This window comes from Rhincodon typus, chromosome 16 (genome assembly GCF_021869965.1).
Source record: "Rhincodon typus isolate 14 chromosome 16, sRhiTyp1.1, whole genome shotgun sequence".
In the NCBI taxonomy this organism is placed as follows: domain Eukaryota; kingdom Metazoa; phylum Chordata; class Chondrichthyes; order Orectolobiformes; family Rhincodontidae; genus Rhincodon; species Rhincodon typus.
This window is the reverse complement of record NC_063347.1, coordinates 21973794-21987138: the sequence shown is the minus strand read 5'-3', so window position 1 is coordinate 21987138 and position 13345 is coordinate 21973794. Positions and strand designations below refer to the sequence as shown.

The window sequence follows — 13345 nt, the reverse complement described above, 5'->3', positions numbered from 1 at the left end:
TATGTCTGCCTGTCACACACACATCCAGTAACATGTACATACACAAAAAATTGAATGGGCAGGCTAGGGAAAAAATGTGTAACTAATGGTGCACGTCCACTCCAGTAAATGCAGAGCAATTGTCATTCATATTAAGCATCAATGATCATCAGGCACTCCTTTCTGAAAAGGCCACAATTGAACCTGCAAACTCTGGCACACAAAACTCAAGCACAACCAAATTTTACACTTGTTAACTTGAAGAATTATTGTTGAAGTAAGTGCACCTTTCTCAGTGAGGTTTGTAAAGGCGGTGTCAGAAATGAAACATTGCAAAAACAGAATTAATGTCCACTAGAGAAACAACTACGGTGCACGAGAAAACCAAAACTAAATGGGTAGTTGCCTGGCTACAGAACAACCTGGAGCTAGAGAAACTGGTTGCCACGATGTGGCAATGGTAAGGAAACTCAGTCAAAACAGTGTAAATTAATTACTTAAATGACTCTCCAATTGGGAGAAATCATGCCAGTTCAACATTCCCAAAATCACATGGCATTAATTCAGAAACGGAACTCAGAAGAAAGTCAAGTCCTTATTGCCTAAATCTGCTCACATCAGAGCCTGAATTCAAACTGCAAGGCGATAATACTACCACTGGCCTGTCAAACGGAGCAAATCCAAGGCTGTCAATCATCCAGGATGAACCTGGAGCCTCCAAGAACTGAAGACTGATTGCCAGGAAACTGCTGTGTGAGATCCTGGGTGAAAAGAAAATCAGAAGGGCATTTATTTTTTAAGTCGCCATTTTCTTTGAATATTTCTTTTTACCAGATATAAAAGAATTTAAAGTGGGGCGGCGGGGAGGGGAAGAGGGTTAAGCTGTTTGGCTTACAATTAAGCATCATCCAACTGGGTAATGAACCTTTTTCCTTTCCAATTGATGTAGGAGGGCAGTGCATCGTAAGGGTGAATGTCCTGGCCCACTAAGAGATGGAGTGTCAGAGCACGCCAATGTGATGAAACCTCCAGGACTACATTTAATCACAGTTGCTAACTCTAAGCAAATCACAAGTCCACAAACAGAAAACACTGAACAAACACCTTCATTGAGTGAGCACTGACTTTGGTAGCATAGAGCAAAGTAACTAACTCATTTTTGGACAATACCGTTACATTACCAATGTTTTTATTCACTCAAAGCATGTGGGCTTTGAATGAAGTGCCTTTCTAGGCCACTTTAGTTAATGGTTTGCAGATAATAGTTGTCATTACGATGGAACAGAACTGTGGACACTGCTATGGACATTTTCAATTTTTAATTTGCACATGTGTCTTTTAATAAAAGGACCGATATAGGACATAATAAAAGACTGCAGATGTAAATTCAATATTGTATGATAAAATCCTGTGTGGGACCAATGGAATATCACACCTGCAGAATGTCAGAGGAAGAGGTAACAGAAAAATGGGGCTGACTATTGGTGTGAGTGCGTGTATGTGTGCGTAGTGGGAGAAGGTGTACTGGCTTGGATTCAAGCTGTGCATTATGAATGTCAAAATTGAAGGACCACACACTTGTCACCCCTGCGTTGCAGATAACAGGTTACTCTCGTTCTGTGTGCTAGAAGCCAAGTAACCAGGAAGCCAGACAGAAGGAAACAAGACAATAAGTATTCAGTCACTCTGAGTGCTGCCAGCTAACCACCAAAGGAAACAATAAACTAATCTGCAAAAGCCAACAATCCCAAAATCATCACTCACTGGCCAGCATTTACTGCCCATTCCAAGTTGCCACTGAGAAGGTGGTGGTGAGCAGCCTTCTTGAATTGCTGTAGTCTACATTCTTAAGTTGACCCATAATGCTGTTAAGGAGGGAATTTCAGGATTTTGACCCAAAATAGACAGTGTCTATTGTCAGTGCATATTCCTTATAGACAGTGAAGGAACGGCAATGTTTTTCCAAGTCAGGATGATAAGTGGTTTGGAGGGGAATTTGCAGATGGTGGTGTTCCCATGTATCTGCTGCCCTTGTCCTTCTAGATGGAAGTGGTTGTTAAGTTTGGAAGGTGCTGTCTAAAGATCTTTGGTGAATTTCTACAGCACATCTTGTACATAGTACATACTGCTGCTATGAGGATTGGTGGTGGGGTGAGTGGATGTTTGTGGATGTGGTGCCAATCAAGTGGACTGCTTTGTCCTGGATGGTGTCAAACTTCTTGAGTGTTGTTGGAACTGCACCCATCAAGGCAAATGCAGAGTATTCCATCACACTCCTGACTTATACGTTATAGATGATGGATAAGCTTTGAGGAATCAGGAGGTGAGCTACGCGCCACAGTATTCCTAGCCTCACTCTCGCCTCACCTCTAGAATTCAGCTCTTTTGACCATGTTTGAACCAAGGCTGTAATGATGTCAGAAGCCAAGTGACCCTGGTGGATCCCAAACTGGGTGTCAGTGGTCAAGTGCTGCTTGACAGCACTGTTGTTGACACCTACCATTACTTTATTGATGTTTGAGACTAGACTGATGGGGTAGTAATTGGCCAGGTGGGATTTGTCCTGCTTTGTGTGTACAGGACACAGTTGGGTAATTTTCCACTTTGTCGGGTAGATGCCAGTGTTGTAACTGTGCTGGAAGAGCTTAGCTAGGGAGTAGCAAGTTCTGGAGCAGAAGTCTTCAGTAATAATGCTGGAATTGTCAAAGCCCATTGCCTTTGCACTATCCAGTGCCTCCAAATGTTTCTTGATGTCATGTGGAGTGAATCGAATTGGCTGAATTGACCGATCAACTAATCAATATTCTACTAGCTACTCTTCATAAACAATCCAGAGATACTGATCCTACATCTTTTAACATTTTATCATTTTTGGTCTCACTTTTTATTCCCAATATATGTGTACATTTGTTGCACTATTAATTCTTTCTGAGTTTAATAACTAATAAAATCACATTTATTAATCCAAGAAAGCTTGGTTACAATTAGCTTATTCTAAAACATGAATTGATTTAGTTTGGGAGAAAGGCCTCTGCAAGTGAGGGATCCTTTTTAACTTAAACTTGTAATCAACTGAGAAGGCTGGGAATAGAGAAAGGCAGCCAGTTCATCTCACATCAGCAAGGAGCTTAAAGGCTTGGATATCTATCTAGAACTGTAATAACTTGGGGAACCTTGCTGGTGGTCCTGTTGCAATATAATCAGCTACTTTATTGTGGATCTGGAATCACATGCAGGTTATACCAGGTAATATATATAGAATCCCTACAGTGTAGAAACAGGCCCTTCGGCCCAACAAGTCCACACTAACCCTCAGTTGGAACGGGAGATTCCTTTCCCGCAAAACATCAGCAAGCATCAGTCCTGGAGATAACAACAAACTCACATCATCCCTTCAGTCCCAATACTGAGCCAAAATGCTTGGATTGCCTCCTAAACTTCACTTCACCCCAACTCCCCACAGAACAGAGATATTTAAATTGGATCAGAAACCTTACTCCCCTCTGGCTAGCAGGAATTTTGGCTTCGAACTGCACTCCTAAATCTATACTTAACCACCATCCCCAACCGCTACCATCTGAACAGAGTATACTAGACAAATTAAGGCATTGAAAGGCTATTCATCTCACATCCAGAATGGAAGTACTGTTTGAACCAAACTTCCCTCTTGTATACCCTGTCAGAGAATATAATGTCTAGTGTTATTCAGTTCAACTTCACTGACATACACAGCTACCCTGACAGCACTTTGTCACACCCTGCTTCCTGTAAGGAAACCATTCCATTCTCCCGATTTTGCCTTTGTTGTATCTTCCAAATAAATGCTATGTTCCACAATGGCATTCTGACATGTCTTCCTTTTTTTCTCAATCAAGGATTTCTCTTCCTGCACTGCCCCCACCACTTCCAATGTGGTGCACAGTACAGTGTCCAACCCATTTCCTACACTTCTGCCCTCACCTCTTCCCCAACAATAGGGCTCACTTTTTCCGCCCAACAGCTTCCTTTTTCAAAAGGATTATTCTCTGCCATTTCTGCTGTCTACAAACAGGACTTCCTTGTCTCTCTCCTCAGCATTCCAAAGGGACAGGAACCTTCACAACATCCTGGCCCACTCCTCTATTAGCCCAACACCTCACCCTTCCATTCCCACAGCACTTTCCCATGCAGTTGCAGGACGTGTGACACATGACCTTTTTCCTCATCCCTTACCACTGTGCATTAACCTGGACATATTTCAATCCAGCCTACTATATTCACTGCTAACAATGTGGTCTCCTCCACAATGGGGAGGCCAAATGCATAACCATCGCTCAACATTCAAGCAAGACCCAAACCTTCCAGTTCCTTGCTATTTCAATTCATCATCAAGCTGTCATGCTTGCACTTCCAGCGAAGCACAAAAAAGCTGGAGGAACAGCTCTTCATTTTCTGCTTAAGTAATTTACAGCTTTCTGGACTCAACCAATGTTCAATAACTTCAGTCCATGGATTCCATCTTCCTGTTTGATATCCCCCTTCCTACCCACCATGACTTTCCCTTCTCTTCCACTTGCTACTTGCCATATTTTTCAACAGCATAGAACACATCAATTTTCATCTCCTTACAGTTCCAAACAAGTCATTTTAGATGCAAAATGTTAACTGTTTCTCCATGGATGCTCTGAGACATGCTGAATTTCTCCAGAATTTTCTGTTTTTATTTATTCTCCACCTTATCAGCACAATTCTCAGGAAATGAGTACAAAACCTCAGGGAACTTTCCTCTCTGTGAAACATAATTATTGGAACTGGACCTCAACTCCTCAATAGATTTTTTTTTCCGACTCAGTATAATGCACTCATCTACTACTCCCTGTGGAGTAGTAACATCCACAGAAATCCCAAACCCAAATTTGTTCTTCCCCATTACACCTACTCTCATTCTCCACTCTCTCCATCTATATTTCTCTTCTCTCCCTGCTTGCACCTTCCCCACAATCCCCTTCCTTCCATCACATTCTTTTCACTGGATCATCCACTTACCACTTCTGGCTGAAGATCATTGTGAATGCCTTACCTTTTGTACTGATGTGCTGGGCTGTTCTATCATTTGGGATAGGGATATTTGTGGACAGTCATCCTCCAGTGAGTTGATTAATTGCCCACCGCCATTCATGACTGCTTGTAGCAGGACTGTAGAGCTTAGATCTGATCCACTGGTTGTGTGACTGCTCAGCACTGTCTACCACTTGTTACTTTTGCTGTTTGGCGTGCAAGTAGTCCTGTTTGGTTGTTTCACCTAGCTGACACGTTATTTTTAGATAAGTCTGGTGCAGTTCCTGGCATGCCCTCCTGCACTCTCTATTGAACCAGGATTCATCCCTTTGCTTGATGGATGAGTGGGGAATATGCTAGGTTGCAGAATGTGTTGGAGTCCGGTTCTGCTGCTGTCATCTTTCCCTCTTGTTGGTTCCAGAGTTCATTTTGTGCCCTTGCCACCCTCAGTGCTTCTTCCAAGTGCTGTTCAATATGGAAGAAAACAGGTTCATCAGTTGAGGGAGGATAGTATGTAATTATCAGCAGGAGGTTTCCTTGTCCATGTTTAACCTGATGCCATGAGTCAATGTTGAGGAGTCCCAGGGCAATTCCCTTCCAAATACATACCACTGTGCACCATCTCTGCTATGTCTGTCCTGGTGATGAGAGTGATATCTGGGAATTGCCTGTAAGGTATGATTGCATGCGAACAACTATGGCATGCGTATGACTGTTGCTTGACTAGTCTGGGAGACAGGTCTCCCTATTTTGGCACTAGTCCCCAGATGCTAGTGAGGAGGACTCAGCTAGATCGAAGGGCTTGGTTTGCTGAGTTTGTTGTTGCCAGGTGGTCTGTCCAGTTTCATTTCTTTGTTGAGACTTTGTAGCGATTGATACAACTACAACTGGATTGCTAGGCTATTTCAGACAGCATTTGAGAGTCAACTGCATTGCTGCGGGGCTGGAGTCACATGTAGGCCAGACCAGGTGAGGATAGCAGATTTCCTTCCCTGAAGAACATCAGTGAACCTGATGGGATTTTCCAGTATTTAGAGATGGGTTGTGTTGCTGAATCTTATGGTACTATAGCCTAACATGGAGTGGGCCCTTTATGTAAGGAAGTGGCAAAATTTTGCGCCTTGTAAGTAGATGTCTATCATACAATGTTTGCAGAATAAGAATGTGGATTTCACAACATTCAGTTGAGAAACAGTTTTGATAGAAGTGCTATAAATGGTCCAAGTTAAGCACAGGCCACCCTCAAATTTCATCGTTTTGGAATGTGTAAAAGTTGAAATCACAACAGATTTAAAATTTAAAATACACATAGTTTTTGGTAAGCTATACTTTTAGTACCAATTTACAGAGGATACAGAGAATTAAAACTTTACTTTCTCAGTAGGATATCAAAATTCTACAATACATTATAAAAGAATAATAAAAAGAAGTAAACTTCCTGGATAAATATAACAATATTCACATTATGGTGAACATATTACTCGAAATATTTGCAAATTTGAACTGAAGTCTATCACTTTTTAAAAAATTAATTTGCAGTATTTGTACCATGTTATGCGAAATGATATATGACGTACATCAAAACTCTGAATTTAGTATTTCTGAAGTCTAAAAGTATTACTACCACATATCAGTTTTGAAATCAATTTCCTTTCCTTTCCTTTAATAAAAGCCAATAAATCTCAGTCTTCAGATTTCAGCCTATTTGAGCCTGATACAGATATGCCGTGAGCATAGAGATTTGAACTTGCTGATTTACAACATATTGTTAGTTGGATCGTAAACTGATAAGTATTTTCTGCAACAGGAAAACCGTCCTTCTTTTGGAAGCTGATGTTCTCTTTTAAAAGGTTGACAAAAGGTTGAGAGGAGGTCAATATTTGTAGAGCATCCAGCAGTAGAAAATAACAGAGTACAGCTCCACCATTAATCTATATTTAATATGCAAAGCTCATATTTTAAAATGGGAGGAAGGACAGAGTTGCAATATTGTAATAAAAGCATACCTGTAGAAATCCTGACAAAATAAAACATACTGACTACAGTATAGTGATTTGAACCAGGTGGATCTTATTGACTATGAGATCCTTGATTGGGGTTGTTAACCGGGACCAATCAGGGAGCCCTGGGTAACAGATATAAAGAGTAGATTCACATTCTCTTCACTTCAGGGATTAACTCCGAGCTGGCTGGCCACAGACCAGATCACTGTAGAGGATGGCATATTACTACGGGGAGCAAGAGTGATTTTCCCAAGTAAAGGTTGCTGCCAGATACTGGCTAAGCTCCACCAGGGTCATCCAGGGGTTTTCAAGATGAATATGTAAGCAAGAAGTTCTCTCTGGTGGCCAGGGTTGGATGCTGACAGAGCCGTATTGGTGGGGGCAATGCCCAGAATGCAAACAAGAACAAAAATTGCTGCCACTGGTGTCACCACATTCATGGAAAGGGCTGGGTAAACCCTGGACTCGATTACCTGTTGCCTATGCTGGTCCTGCCACGGGCTCAATGTTCCTGATCATTGTGGAGGCCCAAAGTGGTTGGGCATGCAGAGAGTTCATTCGGCAAACTTGGGGATGACGATTGAAAAGATGCAAACATCGTTTGTGATATACCGAATCCCAGAAGTATTGGTCATGGACAATGGGACATCATTTACCGGCAGAGAATTTGAGTATTTCCTGAAATCAAATGGCACTCAGCATGATTCGGGCAGCTCCATAGCATCCATCGTTCACTTGATACCAAACTGTCCGGGTTTCTGTTCGATTATAGGACTAGCCCTCATGCAACTACAGGGATAGCTCTAGCAGTGTTGTTGATAGGGAGAAGACGCCAAGTTAAACCTGATATTCCCAGACCTGGGGATCAGGATGAAACAGCAGGAGAAATGCCAATGCTGGACACAAGACTCTGCTAAGCGAGTGAGACAGTTTACTTCAGGGGACGAAGTTTGGTGCTGGAACCACGGAAATGGCCCTGCATGGGTGAGGCGAGATCGAAGCAAGGTCAAGTTCTGTGACACGCAAATTTTGAGGGTAGATGAGGCAGTCCTAAACAAATATGTGCATCACCTGAAAGCTGCCACCTCACAAATGGGGCAGCATCAAACATACAACAGCCAGAAGGCCTGTCTGAATCCGTGACTTCTCCCCATCTGTCTAGTGTCAAGGAAACCTCGCTGTTTGAGACTGTTGCACCTTGATACCATTACTGCCTGAAGAAGAGGAGGAAACTCTCCTGAGGTGGTCCAGACACAAGAGATGAGCTACGGGCTTAAAAATGCCGTCTGTGTCGGAGTCCGAGTCAGAGGAACTGGACAAAGTCAGAGGAACTGGACATGGGGTGAAAACATCACAGGAAAAGCTACAAGAAAAGGACCAGGCCTACATCTCCAGAAGGGGTGCATTGTAGAGATTGGAATCAGGTGGATCTTATTGGCTATGAGATTGTTAACCTGGGCCAATCAGGGAGCCCTGGGCAACAGATATAAACAGGAGATTCAGAATCTCCTCACTTCGGGGATTAACTCTGAACTGGCTGTCCACAGCCAGTGTACTGTGCACACACATAAATAAAGGGTCATTGGTAACAGGATACTGGCCTCTGTGCAGTTATTTCATACACAGACTTTCATCTTTTGTATACTAAATATGGAGGTTTTGGAGATTGGGGGTGAGAGGATGGTATAGGAAGTGCTGGTGAGGGAGGGGAGGTTTGAAAGAGTGGTAGTCACAGCTACATGATATCACATAATTAAAGAACTGTTGAAATGCAGAAGGAGGCCATTTTGTCTATATCGACTATTCAAATGCTCATTTCGCTTTATGCCATTCTTCTGTCTGTGCACTGTAATCCCGTACATTTGGTCTTTTCGGACAACAATTTAATTCCCTTTTGGATGCTTTAATTGAATCTACCTCCACTCCACTCCCTAGCAATACATTCTAGACCTTAACCACTCACAGCATTAATAATTTTTTTCTCCTATCATTTTTGTTACCATTTTCAATTACTTTATATCACGGTCATTTCGTTCCCAAACCATTCATCTCCAAAAAAAAGTTCTAAATTGTTCACATTACTTTATAACTTGAATTCATTGAATAATTCTTACCAATCTTTTCTGCACTCTTTCCAATACCTTTACAGCCTTTTGAAAGCGTGGCGCCCAGGACTGTGTGCAATACTCTAGCTCAGGTCTAACTAGGGTCTCATACAAATTCAACATAATCTACTTGCTCCTGCGTTCTATGCCCTTTATTGCTGTGTCAAAAACTATCATGTTTGTTCAGCCTGTTCTCTGCAAAGTTTATATTATCTTGGATTTTACAAATTAGTTTCACTGAGCTAATATAAATAAAATTAATAAATCAAATGAAAACATATCTTTTGAATTTAAAAGTTGTATGAAGCATCCCAACCTCCTCAATATTCAGCCCGATGCTTCAGGTCTATGATCCTTCAGTATAAAATGTACAATGTACATGTAGGTTGTGTTCTGTTGGTTAACAATTTGAATATAATTTCTTTGATAAATTGAAAAAGTGTAATTAGTCAAATAGCCGGGGGCCTGCCCACAAATTCATGTTAAATGGAGCTTCAAGAGAGCTGAGGACACCATATGTAACTTGCTTTGCCTGCAACAAGAAAATATAGTAACACAGTAAATGTGAAAAATGTCTTTATTTTTCAAGTTGTCAACACGTTACCATGGCCTGACCTTGTGCAGTAAAAATAATTGAAAAGCATTGGAACTTAGCTCTGGAAAAGTCAGTAATTTGTAATCTGCTTAGCATGCAGTCTTCTGCTACATTGTCAATGCAGTTAAGCATATTTTCCAGCTTCCGTGCTGCAGTGTGGAATCCTAGAAGACCTCGGTGGCCTTTATGGCTTCAGCTGTGGAAACGGGTGGCCACTCACCAGATTCTTCAGGGCCATCAGGATGATAACCTTCCTTTTCTTACGTTGATACGTTTTGTCCATTTTCCTGATCCTTGCTTCAGAAATGCTGGCGATCAATCACGTGCCTCTCTGAGCATGTGTAGTCTCATTATGTTTGCAAAACAGTATGGCTTCTTGGACATTCCTATCAGTGACAGCTTTTCAATGCCATCCTGCAACGGCAGGTTCTTTGCTTTACTTTCTGTCATTAAATATTTCATCTTTAAGCAGTAAACAGCAATCTAGCAAAAGACAGTAAATCAGTCTATTTTCATGGATATTAAAAATGTTCCTTGGTGCATATTCATTTCGGATGTGGGTGAGACCATTTTGCAGCTAATATTACAAGTTTGCTATGATTTTGGCTCTAGCATGTCCTGACACCAGTCTGATTGATTTGAGCAGTTACACAATAAAGCGTGTATAAATTCTGCTAATCCAGAGTTATCAGTCCAGAACTTCGATTCATCACAGGCATCCTTCTATTAGATTTCCTGTTCTGCCCACAGAATGGCTGATAACCTGAGTCAGAGTTAAGTTATCTGAATTTGACTCATCATGATTTCACTGTATTTTAATGTAATTATTGAATTTATTTCAAAATGCTTAAACATACGTGTCTAAATACTTCAAGTTTTTTTAATGAAGGTTAATGTCAATAATGTTTCACAAAACAATTTAAACTCTTGTTTTATCGCGAAAAATGCTTAGACCACTAATTAATGCTTTTTACATCAGTGCAACATCGTTGTATTCTTCAATGGAGATTTTTGAACAATAGACAAAAGTAGCCAAACATAACATAATCCTAGATAATTTAATTCCCCATCTATGATTAGCATCTGCAACAGATGAAGTATCAGCGACAGTAACTCCGATAAACAGACATACCACAGCCACATGACTTAGTGCAACAGAGTGGGCTGACCTGTTCTGAAATGTTTATTCAATTTAGTGCTTCTGAAAGGAGCTCAATTAGTTGCTGACAAGAAATAATATAGAGATCGAGTCATACAAGGAATATATGGTCATCTTTAATTTAAAAAAGTGAATGAAACATCCCAACCTGCTCAATAGGACTGTGAAAGTTCTGCAATGTGTTTTCAGAGGTGATGACTTAAGTACAATTGGAGCTGAATTCTTCAGTGCACAGTACTTTGAGCAAATTGCTCTTTCCAAACTCTTTCCACTCGCTTGAAGAAGGTTACTCGACATTTAAACACCCTCGTACTTGCCCTTCGCTACGTCCCAACGTATTGATTTACAGGCAGTTACATCAGCACTTTTCTAAACGCCACTAACCTTGATTCTTCAAAGCATTCGGCACGAATGTCGGTCGCTTCCCCCGCGGCACTTGCCCGGAAGGAGCAGGCGTCACGTTTACCTGGTTGCTGGAGGTAGATGCAGCGACAAATGCCTTCTCACCCCAGATCTTGGCGGGCACGTTTGCGAGCCGCTCCGCTGCGGTCTCAGGTGCTCGTCGGCAGCGGCGCGCCACTGTCACACGGTTCGCAGCCACGCGCTCCCCCACTGGCAACAAGGGCGATTGTCACAGCGAGAGGCGGGCGGAGGTGGTGGGCTGGAGCGCGTCACTGTGCGAGAGCGCGCGTGCCCGTCAGCACGGTCCAGGCGCGCCCCCTGGCCTCCCACGGGCTCGAAGCTGACGGCCTGGGACGGTCCGCGCGCCCCCACCCCTCCCCCCTTGGACCTACCTTCCCTGTGAGTTACCGGGAGGTTCCGCTTTACTGCGCGCGCGCGCACACATACACAGAAGTATACGCACTGTGGTCCGCGCGCAACTTTTATTCTCATTTGTCACGATCCTTGTTTTCCACCCTTTATTATTGAAGTTTCCTCAAGCTGAGGGGGAGCTCCCAACTTCCCACGCAAATCGCAACTAGCTTTTGGCACGCGAAAGCAAGTCTTTACAGGGTTTTTGTTTGCACTTTTTGAACGATAGCTCTGCACTCAGCACTTTTTCCACTTGTAAAATGGTCAGAAAGCATTGAAAATGTTGAACACTCAAGAAACTTACATGGGACAATCCGCATCTGTTAAAAAAAAATTGACTATTTCTCTGCGTTCGAACATTTGTAGTGCAGGAAGATAAAAAGACTTAATGACATCGCAGCCTAAATTGAGGTGACAAAAGCATGGAACAGATAGTACTGTTCTTGGAAGACTTATAGATTTTCTATATAAGTACGGCCTTATGGAGATTGCCACTGCTGGTACCTCGAAGTCTCTACCATTTCTGCCAATATTTCGCTACACCAACTTGGAGTTTTTGCAAAAGAGACACTTCTTGTATCAGGTAGTTAGCACCCAAAGGGTTAATTGACATTATGCCAATCAGAATCTATAGGATGGTAATGGTCTTGAAGTGTGCCTACCTCTGAGCCAGAGACTTTGGGTTCCATTCCCACCTATCCCAGAGGTGTGTCATAACATGCCTGAACAGATTGATTTAAAATAATTGTATAAGACCGTTCCTGGGAGGAGATAACTAGTTCTGCGTTTCTTGACAATGTTTTACTAGCAGCAAAATGGACTTACTCATAAGTTGAACCTGATGGTTCACAAGAGACCATCTTGTATTTCAGATGTAATGTAACTATTAAGTAATATATAACAAATGTATTTACTGTTTCACAAGAATTACTCTTTCTTCTGCTGAAAAGATTGTGTAGGCATCTTCCCCATCATGAACTCAGAAGCGTGGACTACTACCACTAAAAAGAGTTGGTGGCAGTGAAACTACTGAGAACTTCCATTATAATATGCGTCAATAGTGATCACCTGAAGAATTAATTTAGCTGCCCATTACAGTATACTGGTGGCGGTGGACATCACTGTCTCACATAATATGGTAGCAGCAGTGAGCACAACCTGAAGAAATCTTCAGAACTACAAACACCACAGCCATCCAAAGAAAGTAAGAAAGGCAATACAGTGTGGAGCTGGAGGAATACAGCAGGTCAGGCAGCAGGAAAATCAACGTTTTCCGGGTTTACACCCTTCACCAGGACTGTCAGCACCTCCACACCTTGCTATCTCCGAATAAGGAAGGCAAACTCCTCTCAGGAAACTAAGTCTATTTTTAAATATCAGCAACTCAAAAGTGCACAGATTCTGTCAGCTTCTGTGAATGAAGCAACCAACAATTAAATGAGCACCAGCACTGACAGCAAGTCCAATGCTGCCAGTAAAAGCTTAAAATAGCTATAAATGGAGAAATTAGTAAAAAAAAAACTTGAGTAGGCCATGGAAAGTCTTAGATTTACAAGGGAAAATATCCAAATCATAAAACCAGATTACAGTTGTTGATTTCAGACACCTAACGTAAATTAAAACCATTAGTATTTGGGCAAAATTTTGTATATTT

General features: G+C 41.9%; 1 protein-coding gene across 2 annotated transcripts in view; it reads right to left on the bottom strand.

Annotated features, from left to right (window-relative positions):
* Positions 1-11617, bottom strand: part of pparg (peroxisome proliferator-activated receptor gamma) — a 103196-nt gene extending 91579 nt beyond the window's left edge. For both annotated transcript variants that reach the window (XM_020510910.2, XM_048606501.1), the window contains exon 1: positions 11263-11617. The gene's annotated coding sequence lies outside the window, so the exon portion shown is untranslated. The remainder of the gene's footprint in view (positions 1-11262) is intronic.
* Between the last annotated feature and the right edge of the window lie 1728 nt (positions 11618-13345).